We start from the raw sequence: 14,184 nt of genomic DNA on the forward strand, positions 1-14,184 counted from the left end.
GAAATGGGATTCTGAGATTACCTGTCACTTTGGTCTTCAATATTTCATGAAGTTCCAAGGACAAAAATTGTTAAAAGAACTCACTGAGCGGGGTGGGGGGGGGGGGGATATGCATGATATGATTTGTTCTGTTTAAATCCTAAAAATACTGCAGATGTTACTGGAAGGAGTTAGATGGCCATATGTTGATATAAGAAATGCTGTAACTATTAGCAATGTTGCTGTGTTTCTCTGTCTTAATTCAGGTGCTCACTGGGCAAAAGGGATGCACAACATCTCTTATTCTCAGCTCTTCCTGGTGCCCTTCTGAAGGGAATAAATAGCTAAGTCTTCCCCTTGCTTGCTTGGAGAACAAAGCACTGGTGGGCTATAGCATAGGCCTCTTCCTGAGCTCTTGCTTAGGGTATTGTGACCAAAGGCAAGGAAGTGGCTATGCTTCCCTCACCTGGTTTCTAGCCCCTCTATTCATCTCATGGATCTGTGCCTGTTGTGTAGATTGCTTCCAACTGCAGTAAATGCTCTTTAACACTGTGACATGTGCGAGTTCTTGTATTTCTTCATTGAAGCATCACATTTCAAATTGCTCCATTCATTCCTTTGATTTTGAACATAACTGTGACTCAGCAAGCCATGCAGAAATGTGTGTTTAGATTGCAGTGGATTTTGGGACCTAAGCTGCGAGAGGCTTTGTTGTGGGAGCCTTTGGTAGGTGAAGTGCTGCAGGGAACATCTGGCTCTTTCAGATGCAGAAGCACTTAAGAACTTCCTACCTTCCTTTAAAATGAAACCTGTGACTGACAGGACTTTTGCACTCCAAAGCTTCGCTTTGGCAAAGTATGTCGTTTCAATAAGGATAAAATGAATTAAATAGGACAGCAGTCACACTCTTCTAGTCTGTTACAGAGTATTTTGTAATTCAGAAGGAAAAATAAGTTTGCAAAGACAATCCAGTACAGGCTGATTTCAGCAGTCAGGATGACTCAAGTAGCAACTGGAAAGGAATAATTCCTGTCTCGCATGCATAGTTAAATCATAGACCAGTTCATGGCTGCCTTCTCCTTGTAACTGCAGAAGAGAGTACAAAACTTATCTTTGCTCTCTGCCCCTCCACCACCCCCACCCCCTTCTGCTAATGAAACCAGGAAATCAGTTTTCATTCATCTGTTGTGTCCATAAATAGGCACTCAGCTGTCCATGTAGTTGTATGTTTTTAATTTGGAGGGAAAATCCTCTGAAATTTGTATGCAAATCGGCAAAGGCCTTCTACTGTGAGCAAAGTGCTGGTGTCACTCTTGGCACTTCCCTTTATTTCAGCTGAGTTAGTGTTCTTGAGATAATAGTGTTGCTTTATTGGAGAAGACCTAACTGAAACTGCACTGGTATTGCTCAGAGGGATTTGATTAGTAACTGGTGAGTTTCTGTAACTTGCAGGTATGGCCCTCTTGCATTAATGGGTAGAGAGGTTCACATTGCTTAGGTTTATCTTTCTGCGCATCCTCATGCGCTGGCTGTTTGAGTTTAAAGTGTTAGTTTTAAAAGTGGGTTTGTTTTAGCTGGGAGAATTGTATATGGTCAGGAATGGGCTAACAGCAAGGCTTAGTTAATTGCCTACGCTTGCATGGCAGTGAAGATAAGCCCTGTAAGAACTTGTAAGGGCATCTGTCAGCACCCCCACATGTTGACCAGAGCAGTAAGGTGATGAGGGATGTTTTTTTTGCACTAAAGTCTCCTGTCAGGAGAGAGCAGTAAAGTAAATCAAGAGTAAATTAACTAATTACTTTCTTTTTAACTTCCAGCTGTTTTTTGCAGGAAATAGAATCTATTGGAGAAGACAGAATAAGAACAGAAACTGAAGTCATTCACAGTGGTAAGATAGCTTCTTTATCTCTTTGCTAATCATTGTGACTGACATGTGACTCGGTAAGTTCAGAAACTTGCAAGTCAGACTTGCAATCATAGCACCACATTCCATAGTGATTGTGGGTGTGGGGGCCAGACAGAATGGACGGAAAAATGCAACAACTAATAAAATGATGCTTTCGGAATTCCTTACTGTGTAGCTTTGACTTCTTACAAAGACACAGATTAGCGGGTAAGCACATATCTGCTTTCACATTGTGCATCTGCGTGATAGATAACAAATAGGAAGGTACTTTATAGGTCTGTCAGTTTGGGAACAAGAAACCGGGAATTTTGGGGGCTCCTTTCACCAGGGCAGTGGAGTCTATCTGAACATCTTAGAAGCTGCTTTGGTTCCCGTTTTGCTTGCAGTCTTATGTTTCATCACTGCAGATAAATTTCTTTCCTTTATCTTCTTTCTCTGTGTCATTAAGTTGACCAGCTCATAGGATATTGTCCTACTGCTTCTCTTCATCCTTTTTTAATTGTGTGAACTGCTGTAAAGATGTATCATGGTTTGCAGCTGAAAATCCTGCTGAACTGGTATTCTGAAATCATCTCTCACTTAGTCCAAGGTGATGTTCAGGTAGGAAAGGGCAGTTTTGTAGTAATACAAAAAAATAAATTGGATAAATCAACAGACTACAAAACTGAGAAATATGATCTCTGCAATTGCCTCAGTTCAGAGATGGTCTGAACCAACTGCCTTTGTTCTGAAGAAAATACTTAAGCATACCAAGTATTCCTGTTGCTGTTGTGTCTGAAAGCAGGCGTTTTCTCTCTGTCCAGCATATTACAAAGGCATAAGTCTGTTTCGAACCTGAATCTAACAAGTAGGCTCATGACCTCATCATTCTGTGTAATTCTGGTGGGAATGACCATTTTTTCCAAATGTCTTCAAGGTTCTCCAGTTTACTTGCAGCTAAGGACATCTGGATTGTGTTCCCTATGAACAGTTTCCTGAGAAATCTTCAGTGAATTGCTCAATGCCTCATTTTTAAATCTGTAAAGTGAGATAACAGTACTACTGCACTTGAGCACGGGTGTCAAGATGATAAATAGGTTACGTATTGAGGTTCATAAAATACTCAGACTTTATAATAAACAGGCAGGAGGAGGACTCATTTGCACATTACTCACTGCATGCACACTGTTTCTTTGGTGGAGGGCGCTTACACTGTTTCTTAAGGATTTCCTTTCTGCTTGAATTTTATTATTTTTTTTTTTTAACAGAGCTGCTACATGGCAAAATTCCAAAGCTTTTGGTAATGTGAGGCTTGCAGGGCAGGGAGTGGCTGGCTAGAATCAGTCTGTTGGTTAATAGTTCAGTGTGCTGAACTCAGTAGTGTTTTCTACTGAAACAGTGTGTGACTTCCTCAAACGAAAGGATAAAAAAAGATACGGATGCCCAAAGTAGTTCTTGCACATCTGCTGATCCCAAATGTGGCCAAGTGCGTGATGAAATATTACTTGTCTGGCTATGAGCTTTATTTACTACAGCTAAGTGAATCATCAGGTCAGTTCCTGACCAGACCTTGAGCTCTCAGAAACAGATGGCCTGCCTAGAGAGCAAGATACCTTGGAAGCATCTCCACCCTTGTCAGCAGTGTTACATAGCACAGGGATTTCTCAGAAGAGCAGTGCTGGTGTTCAATGATTGCAGTGAAAAGAGGGTAGTTTTTCAGCTGTTCTTGGTCTTCTACATCAGAATAGTGTCTTGTGGCTCTGAAAATAAGGAAATTGTTGCTGGCTTGTTAGTGAAGATCCATGTTTGTGAACCAGGTCGTGTACTTGCAGGGGCAGTAGTAGGGAGGTCAGTGAAGCCTTCTTGTTTTCCAGTTCTGAGAAACTTTCAGGTTGCTGTTAAAAGGTGGCCGGTGCATATGAATGTTCTTCCTGGAAATGAGGCCAAACTTCTAATCAACTCTGAGAATCTTTTTCCGTAGACTGTCTTGACCTTTCTACCATCAGTGAAGTGATATTAATAATAAATGCTTCCCCAGACTGTAGAGTTGTGCTGAAGATTACGCTCGGCTCAGATACTTGGATGTGAAGTGCCACACAAATACCTACAGAATTAATAGAATATTATAGACAGTGAATACTGGGTCAAGTTATACATCAGAATCTGAAAACAGTGTCATACACCAATGTGGAGTGGGTTTTCTGTATGTGATGGATTTACCCTGGCCAGCAGCTAGGCACCCACATAGCTCCTTGCTCACTCTCCACAGTGGAACAAAGGGAAAAAACGGAAAGAACAAAAATTCAAGCAAAGACTTGAGTTTTGAGTGAAAAAAAAACAAAACAAAACCAACCAAGCAAAAAAATCCAACAACAACAACAAACCCCCCAGTTAAATAAGTGAAGAAAATGGGGATGTAGGGGATATGGAAGCACAACACACACAAGTGGAGCAAAGGAGATCAAATACTATCTCTCATAGGCAGCCCAATACCCAGGCAATCTCTAAACAACTGCTTTGGAAGCAAAACCCTATCTTTTCCTTCCTCTACCTCAGTTTATATTCTATTTCTGAGGATGCGTGGTATGGAATGTCCCTTTGGCCAGTCTGGGCCAGCCTCTTGTCCACCCTCAGCCTACTGGCTGTGGGGAGTAGTGGGAAGCAGAGAAGGCCTTGACAGTGAGAGCACAGCTCAGCAATAGCCACAACACTGCTGTGTTATCAGCGCTGTTGTAGCACAGCACCACATGGGCTACTGTGGAGAAAGTTAACTTCATCCCAGCCAGACTCAGTATGCTTACTTAATTTTTAATGTAGCACTAAAAAAAGAATTATTAGAAGAACAAAATCCTACTGTAAGATCATAAAAACAGTTTTCTTGATTAAAAAAAATTCTAGTATGTGCATATGTGACATTTTCATTAGTATCATGAGTACTTCTGAAACAGTTCAAAAAGCATGAGCTGAATCTCATTTTTCTCTGAAAAATGTCTCAAAAGATCTGTTTAAATTTAATGGAATGTCATGGAATTCAGTAGCACTTGAGTGCTTTTCTGAATAGGGGCTGTATGTCCAAGCTGACTGTCCTGTCCTGCAAAATTAATTCTGAAGAAAGGTCCAATGTTCGCACTGAGCAAGTTATCTCAGAAGTGGGTAGTTCTGTAATTAACTATAGGTGCGTCTTGTATGTATAAATCTGAATTTTCTGCCTTTGCTTTTGATCATGTATGCTGCTGTCAATGAAGAAAAACTGGCAGCTGTGTGACATAGAGAGCTCAAGAAATAATTCAGATTAGATTTCAGCATTCGCTTTGATCAATATCGAAGTGTGAAACTGAAGGTTGAGCTTTCACAGCATTTTCTGAGGAAATCATCGAGGTTAAAGGAGGCTCTTGAGATTCTTTATTTTTAGCAGCTTGGACTGCTCTGTTGTTACTGCTGTCCCCTTTTTATTCCACTTCTGTTAATGTTAAGATGGATAAAGCATTTGTTCCTCACGGTGAAAACATTGCAAAGACTTTGGTAAATGTATAGCAGTGTGACCAGTCTGAAAGTAAGACTGCTAAGTGGCCACCTTCAAATCTCTTACTGGATTTGTCAGTTGATGCTATTCAATTCTGGGAGAGATATGATGTGGGATTTGGTTGGTCATGTGGTGAAACTGAAATTTCAATGTCTTCATAAAAGGTGGTATGTAATTTCTCATGGCTTGTCAGTACTGAAGCACTGACTTGAATGACGGTTTCCTTGAATGATGGAGAAGAGTGAAATGATAAAAAACCATCCTACAGTGAAGGCAGGACAGAATTGCTCCTCTCCATTATGTTCTGAAATAGTTCATCCTGTAAGGGTTCATAATCAGAGCAAATAGTTTTTCTTTGCCAGTGGTAGCTTGTGTTTTTGTCTTCTCTGTGGAGCAGGCACTTAGAGTAGGTTAGAAGACCTGTGCATATCTTTATCCTCAGAAGCAGAGGAACGAACACCTTCTCTGAGGGTGGTAGGATGGAGTGTACATTCTGCTAGAATGGAGGATCAGGGCAGTAATTTGTGCCCTGTCCAAAAGCAGGGTGTATGTGGGGATAAAGTGGTGGAAGAGTTCTTGTATTTTTCCTCCAACTGCATGGTTCAGGCAGTTTTAGAAAGAGCCAGAGCATTCCCTGCTCGCTGTGCTGTGATTGTGAGCAAGATGGCTAGACTGTCTAGTCTCAGTTAATGAGCAGAACCCCTGGAAAAAATAATGATGGATAAAGTTCAGCTCTTGGAACAGCTCTACCTCTGTCAATATTATTGGGAACTTGCATAGTTTAAGGAAGACAGCCAGTGGGGCTGAGTCTCATCCTGTGTGAATTGCTTCTCACAGTCCTGTGCAAATTGCTTCTCATACATGGGTCTTTTTTCTTTTCTTTCTTCTTTCTTCCCAACTCCCTGCCCGCTGTTAGAGGGGAGAGTCCAAATATTGAGCAGTTATAAAGCTAACTCTCTCCAGCCAAAATCCTTAGTTCTGTGGATGCCAGTGATAGTGCTCTCTTAACCACAGAATCTGGTTGCAGCTCACATCTGCTGCGTGCGGAGCCAGCCCTGTGTGTTTTGCTATGTGGCTAAATGTGAATCTGTGGAGGTTCTGACTATGTGGTTCTGCCTACAGCAAGAAATGAGTGCGAGTGACTGCCAGTGACTGATGCTCTGTGTGCATGAGGATAACTTAGTGAGTGGCTTCATGAAAATATAGTCAGGCACTTAAAAGACTAGCTGTTCAGGAATAATTACCTTTGCATTTACTTTGAATGGCTCTTGAAGAGTGAAGGAAAGGCATAACTGATATAAGGCCTTATTTGACAATAATGACTGGTCAGCTCTTCTGCTTCTGACTTGAGTGCACAAGCCACAGTAACTTCCTGCTTTGATAAGTTGAACTTCACTTATCCCAAGTTTTGCTGTGGGATCCGGAGAAGGATAACTGGCTCATAGGGAATTTGATTAGTTTTTTTGGAGGCGCCTTGTTCAGCAGATGTTTGAGAAATGTTTGTTATGATGAAGTAACTCCACCCGCCCCATCAAAACCCTGGTTTGATTGGAAAATTCCTGGCCAGCCCACTTTATTGTCTGCCAGTTCTTACAGCTTACAGGGTGGTTAGAGCAAACTGAGATCCTGAGCATTCGGCTTGCTTAGTGTGGTAACTCTGTTAACTGCCACTGTTTCTTTAATAGTGCCTGCATGCAATATATAGGAGCTTGTAAATGCTATTGTAAGGTCACTAATTAACAGAAGTGGGAAGAGCAGTTAGGACAACTTTGAAGTTCTATACAAAACATGCTTTTCTGTGTACTTCTGGCGAGTTGATCCCGACTGGATGCCAGGTGCCCACCAAAGCTGCTTCATCATTCCCTCTCCTTAACTGGACAAGTGGAGAGGAAAAACAGCAAAAGGCTCGTGGGTCGGGGAGAACACTCGGCAATTACCGTCATGGGCAAAAAAGACCAATCAAATCGGAGCAGGATATTGAGAAATAAACCCTTAATCTTAAAACACCATCCCTCTACCCCTCCCTTCTTCATGGGCTTTAGTCCTGAATTCTCCATCTCCTTCCTGCCAGGCATGGTTAATGGGGGTTACGGTCATTTCATCGCATGTTATCTGCCTCTTCAGGGGGAGGACTCCTCATGCTCTTCCCCTGCTCCAGCATGGGGTTCATGCCATGGAGGTGAGTCCCTTCCTTGGGTGCAGTCCTTCAGGGGCAGGTTGCTTCATGGGGTCACAAGTCCTGCCAGCAAACCTGTCCCAGCATGGGCTTCTCTCAGCATGGGTCCACAGGTCCTCCCAAGAGCCTACTTCAGTGCAGGCTTCTTATGGGATCACAGTCTGCATTGGGCACCCAGCTGCTCTGGTGTGGGGTCCTCCATGGGCTGCAAGTGGATATCTGCTTCCCCATTGTGGGGGAGCAGATATCCACCCCTCCATGGGCTGCATGGGCACAGCCTGCCTCACCACAGTCTTCTTCAGGGGCTGCAGGGGAATCCCTGCTCTGGTGCTTGGAGAGCCTCCTCCCCTCCTTCTGCACTGATCTTGAAGTGTGCAGAGCTGTTGCTCTCACATATTCTTGCTGCTCTCTCCAGCTGCAATTGCTGCTGCTCAGTAGCTCTTTCCACTTCTTAAATGTGTTCTCATGGAGATGCTACCACCATTGCAGGTGGGTCTGCCTTGGAGCCAGCTGGCATTGGTTCTGTAGGACACAGGGGGGAAGCTTCTAGAAGCTTCTCACAGAAGCCACTCCTGTAGCCCCCCGCTACCAAAACCTTGCCACACAAACCCAATACAGCACTTATCTGAAATGTACTGCTGTCCATTTTTGCCTAAGAAAAGTGGAAATGGTATCCTTTAGCACGCTGACAGTTTCAACAGTTAGGGCCTTGCTGGTAACTGCAAATGAGAGCTTAATTTGATGCTTTTGAACAATAGATTCTGTGGAGGAAGTGGTATATTATTTCATCCTAGAAAGCTATGCTAAATATTCCTTTGCAGAAATTCCAGACAGATGCAAAGCAAAGGTCTGTCTAATGTGCCACAGATTTTATAAGTTCATGGATTCTGGCATGCCAAGGATTGCCTCCAGTGAATGGGAAAAAACAGAGGAGCTGAGAAATGCCCAAGAGTTACGTATCTATGCTGTATAGTGTAACTGATCTTACCTGTCTTCAAAATATAGCGTACATTATTCTCTTTAAAATGTTCCTCAACAGCTGAACAAAATACCTTTCTTTTTATTCCATTGATGAAATTACTCCATTTACTGCCCATATGTTCATTCCCATGGATAGTCAAACAGCGTTCTGTGTCAGGATTGCCTTTGTCAAGTTAAGAAACGTGTAATTTATTTTTTTCTTTTTGAAGCCCCCTCATGCCTGGCTAAACAAGGGCCTCAGTTCATGCTTATCAAGCAACACTTTATGCGCTGCTGACCTTCAGAAGCAGGAGAGTGTTCTGGTATTGTCTCCTGACTGTTGGGGTGGATGTGGGGGTTGAGGTGCCTTTGCGTATCTTTGGCAGTACGCAGTCTGCACTGAGTGAATGTACTTTTACAGTTAATTTTGATGTGCCTGGGTAGCATGGGTTTCAGCTGAAAAGAATAATATGTTTCCTTTTTTGCTTTAAAAAAGTGCAGTTCAAAGCCCAGTAAATACTGTAAAAGGAACTTATTTCAATATGTAATAGTAATTAGGTTGAAGGGCTGTCTGAACAATAAGTAATTATAGGTTAATTTGTTTATATGCTGCTGTTGTTTCCAGGAATAGCTTTTGTTAACATAGAAAATCACCATTTTCCTTAGGAGTAGGAAGGTGGGGGAGGAGAAGGCATCTAGCATTTGTTATGAATCTGGGACTACCAAAATATCAGGGGTATTGTTTCCAGTGACTCCCTATGGGTGCTGTTAACATGGGAATACTGCTGGGCCTGTGTCTGTTTATCTTGGGCATACATCGGGTCATTTTAATAGAGGAACTTGTAAGCATTTTTAAGAGTTTATGTGCATGCATTTTGTGTGTGTGTGCATATATATATATATAAAATAGAATATTGTTCAAGGAAAACCTTGCATATTCTTCAAAGGACCTATATGGGGTGACTTGGTCTTAGAAAATTAAAGGCTTCATTTAATTTTAGTGTTCAGTTTTGGAACGTTCAGGCTGCTCTGACACCTTTAGATCAAATACTTACCTCAAGCATATGCATAAACTCAGTGACTCATAGAGTATGCTTACATACACTTTGAACATACGTTAGTCACCTGGGGCTGGCTGCATTAGGGCCTCCAGTTGAGTATCTGGTTTTATAAGTTTTCATCAAAGGTACTTTATTTCAGGGAGCTCTCTCAGAGCTCTGGTAAAGTTCTTCCCTAAGCTCACCATAAACTTGCCATCTCATCATCATGAGCACGATGCTTCCCTGTGTGCTTGTCGAGCCCAGTTCTGCCAACTGTGCTCAAAATGCCACTGTCCAGAGGCTCCTCCTCTATGTCTGCAGCCAGGGCTGGGTGGGGGGGGGTTGTTCTGCTGTTTTGTCCTGTGGAACTAGCAAGAAGCTGGTTCAAGTCCATGTAGCTCCTTGAACTGAAAAGGAGTTGCTCCAATCTGCATTTGCTGAGAATCAGCCCTGTGCATCTAGCAATGGTAAACTGGCTCTTCAGTGTATTAAGTATTGGAAAACTTAATAGAAGCCTGAAATGCGAATAGCTCTAGGACTTTCTTTGAACCTGATATTTATTCCAAGATTATGAGAATTTGCTGTAACAATTACACTGTACAGGGCTGCTGGTAGAAGTTTAATTCCTTGTGGTAATTTTATTTCTTAACATCTAAAGTGTAAATTTGAACTTCTCCTGACATTCACTTTTGTTCCTCTGCTCTTACTGTTTAGAGAAACCACTGTGATTGAGGCAAGGTATACTACTCCATTACATACTTTGCTGTTAGCATTCGCATGCCATACGCTTCTAGCAGTCCACATTTGGGCAACTGCAGAAGCAAATTAACTGGCACTGTCTCTTGGCATGCTGTTCTGAGCTGAAATAGAAGCCAGCATAAATGACTTGTAATGATCTGAGCACCTGGCAAGAATGACTTGGACAATACTACCTAGTAGGTAAAAACTGAAAGTTAACCTTCTGTATTGTCTTTTGGTTTTGCAGGAAGTTCACGCAAATGTAGAATTTGAGTAGATTGTATTTGACTATTTCACTGTTCTTTATCAGTACATTTGGCAAGATTCCTTCAGTAGCTTGAGGAAGAGCAAGATGCTGATGTTTATACTGGCAAGCACTGCTGTAGAAAGAGAATTTTCTCAGTCAGAAGCTTTCTTTCCATATCCTCCATCCTTCCTGCATACCAGAGAGGAGCATTTTACTGGTCGTGTAGCTGAATCCCCATATTCTAAATTTGGCTCAGCCCTACTGGTGAGATATATGTAGTAAATGCAGCAATTTTTGACATCTTAAGTTTATGCTAAATCAGAGTGATGCTCCTCTAGGATGCCAGCCAGCAGAACATAGGCTCTAGGTCCGCAGCAGTGATTCTGTGGCTGAATGGGAAGGATATTAAAGCCCCTGGGTGCAGTCCCTAGAGTGGAGAGCATTGGTAGCCAAGCAAGTTGCTACTTTATCCTGAGCACCCCCTGGTAGATATGGTATTGACGGAATGATGCTGTGATTTTTGCCTTTGAACCTCTGGAGTGGGGCAATACCTTTGTTTGCTCTTTACTGGTTCCGGGAAACTAGTAAATGGGTTTGAGGAGATGATGAAAAATATTTAGAGAAATTCCCCTTCTCTTAAGAATGGCCCAGGGGTTAAAGCATGATTCTAGTGTAGCAGGAGACTTGTTTGGAACATGTACATAGATCTTCAGTGTTTGTAGGCTAAAGACATTGTCTTGTCCCTGGGCTGATGGGATGATTTTTTCAGTCTCTTCTGTTTGATCTGTTTCATTTTGGTTAAATATCAGATGGATTTATAGGACAGGACTCATCATTCTTTCTGAAGTTCTGATTTTAATGAATGATGATTTCCTACTCTGAAATGAAAAATTGTTGGGAGATCTGCTGACTCATCATATTTCAGCATTTCAGTATTTTTGTAGTTCAGGATAGCTTCTTAATGTGGAGTAGAGTTTCAGTGCCACTGCTGAGTGTTTCCTTGTTAGGTAAAAGGGTGGTATAAATTGTATGGGCCAAAAAGAATGGGAAACACTGTAACCTCAGTTTTGAACTGAATGTGCATTCAACCCCTAGCATCCTTTCAGTGACATACTTGATAGTTATTCAGGTCAAATCAGATTGTGTACCTCATCAAGGACACAAACCCAAATGGATACGGAGTTTAAACACGTGATGAGATATATACTAGTTGAGGTGGGAAGCTTGGCTTCAGCTTTTTGGCACTCCTCTTCAAATGACAAGTTGTGCAGCTTCTGAGAGGGTCTGGCTTGAAATGTTTGGCTACTGATCAGTATGGTAAAGAGGTTGGGAGAAATTTTCAGAGGCTGTGCTTAAGTCACTTGGTTGTTCACTAGGAAACAGCTCTTATATCATGTAAATGCCCTTTCATGGAAAGACCTGGTACTGTGCAACAAGACTCCCAGGAATTTGACCTTTTTTGAATCTGAATTACTAGTTTAGTTTAAGAAACATACTGTTACATGTGTTTGGGGAATGTTTTTAAGTGTTTAGAATGCTTTGTTTTTAATAACTGTACTTATTTTCAAATTTATTGTACTTAAAGTATGATTGTTTCATTAAACATTTTATTACATTCATAGTTTCTGAACACTGAACTACTACTGAACTGTCTAGAATGTGTTCTTAGAATGCACCAAGTAAACTTAATATCCAGTCTTTAACAAACACTTGATTAGCTTTTTTTATAGTGGAATGTGACTTCATGAAATTTGAACACCTCTTCATCCTTATTATCTCATCTGAAAAAGATGGGGGGTGGGAGATTCATCTGCCTTGCAGCTTTATCTCTGGTTTTGCCAACTGCATGACAATCTTTTGGTTTTAACTCATAATATCATTAGAACTGCCATGATTGAATTAAATGCAATTTAATACAAGTTTGTCAAATAGCAGAAAAGAGAAAGTGAGCAGTAATGAACTCCACAGGTCTCAGGACTTATAATTGCTTGCCCACCATGCAAAGAGATTGGGGATCGCTCATCCTAAGTTTGTTGTCACCCTGGAATAGTTGATGCCATCCTCTGGACTCAGTGAATGGATCATAATAGACCACACAAAATCAGTCTTGGATATTTGTATTATATGTATTTTTAATGTACAGATGCAGAATCTGAGATAATGAATCAAAGATCCTTTTTATGGGTGGGAGCCAAGTAGCCATCAAAGGAAGCAGTACTGCTCCCATTGCATGGAAGCAAGTTGTTTATTAACTGTGTTAAGTACAGAAGGTGACTGCTGGTGTAAGAATGTTTGCGTATTCATATGGAATATATGTATACCCTCATAAGAGGGTTGCTGGGCAGGGGAAGCAAATGTTTTTTTCTAGTGAAACTTAAATGATGCTGTGATGATTCTTTGTCAGTCAGTAAAAAATGGGTGCATATATATATACTTATACACACACACTGTATTGTATACCTTGGCTCATGGGTTATCACAGAACAACTTAATGCACGCCTGAAGTGCTACTTCCATTATGTGCCTGCCTGTATACATGTCAGCAGTCGCACAGTATCTACTTTGTACTGGTACCTGTCTGTTGAAGTATGGGTACTTGGTCTTCACAGAGCATACATGTCCCTTTCTGTCACCCAGTCCTTCATTCCAGTAATTTGCTGTAATTAATGCAGAGCTGGCCTTTCTCTCCACTTAGCGGTGGGATGGTTTTTTTGTGTTTTTAGTTCTTTTTACAAAAAAAGTATTTCTATTGCTCAGATGCAGGATGGTGTTTAATGACCTAAATGAAAGCAACTGATATGAATCCTTCTCAGCCCAAGGTATAGTCTACAAAGTTAGCAGATTCTGATACTTGCAGATCTCCGGGATGGTAACTCTGGTAACTCACATGGTGTCAGTCACTTGGCACAAATGAGCATCAGCTTAGTACACTGACAGTCACTGATCTCTTGGGGAAGCCACACTGAAACTTGTGTTAAAGAAGAACTTATCTTGGATAGGACAGATCCAGCATTTGAAGACTGTACAACAACAGATTTTGCAAGCAGCCTTTGCTGTAGTAACAAGGATGTGTTGTGGACCAGTGATAGGAAAAAACAATCTTTTTTATGTATTAAGATATGGTCATACCACTGAATACTTTTGAATTGTTTGGATGAAATAGTACTGGAGCTTGGGAAAGATGCCAATCAAAGACTTTTTTTCTCTGACCCTCTCTCAAACTGACCTTCATAAGGGTTGGAACATTCCTCTGCAGAACACTCACAGTGAGGGCAGCAGCACCAAGTATTTAGAGGACCTGAGCATCCATCACAGCACATTGTGCTCTCTCCATCATGAAAGCACAGAGGCCTGTGGTGCCCACATATGTAGTGGCCTGGTTTTGCGAAGTGTTATATCAGAGTGAGGTACGGGACTTGTGGGTGCCTGACCATTTCGTTGTGACACTGGTTGGACATCACAGTGTTACTGCGTTAGCTGCTGCCTTCTCAGATTGTAATGTTAGTCATTCCAGAAATCCTTGGGGAGGAGGTGTAAGTCATGGGGGAGCAGAAGCCTCTTTTCTGAAGGAATCCAGATCTACATGTGGAATCAGTGAGACGTTTTATCTCCTGCATCCTGTTTCCGGCTCTGCTG

The 14,184-nt window shown here is 41.7% G+C and overlaps 1 protein-coding gene across 2 annotated transcripts in view; it reads left to right on the plus strand.

The window, feature by feature from the left end:
• Nucleotides 1-14,184, plus strand: part of SPATS2L (spermatogenesis associated serine rich 2 like) — an 83,830-nt gene that overhangs the window by 17,693 nt on the left and 51,953 nt on the right. Inside the window, exon 2 of one of the 2 annotated variants that reach the window (XM_057419966.1) lies at nucleotides 1,810-1,867. The gene's annotated coding sequence lies outside the window, so the exon portion shown is untranslated. Of the gene's footprint in view, nucleotides 1-1,790; nucleotides 1,868-14,184 lie in introns of those variants that run through there. The other variant, XM_057419965.1, reaches the window with a different exon arrangement.

This window comes from Pezoporus wallicus, unplaced genomic scaffold (genome assembly GCF_028554395.1).
Source record: "Pezoporus wallicus isolate ANWC-B61680 ecotype Strahan unplaced genomic scaffold, APGP_CSIRO_Pwel_v1 contig_4710, whole genome shotgun sequence".
NCBI lineage: Eukaryota > Metazoa > Chordata > Aves > Psittaciformes > Psittacidae > Pezoporus > Pezoporus wallicus.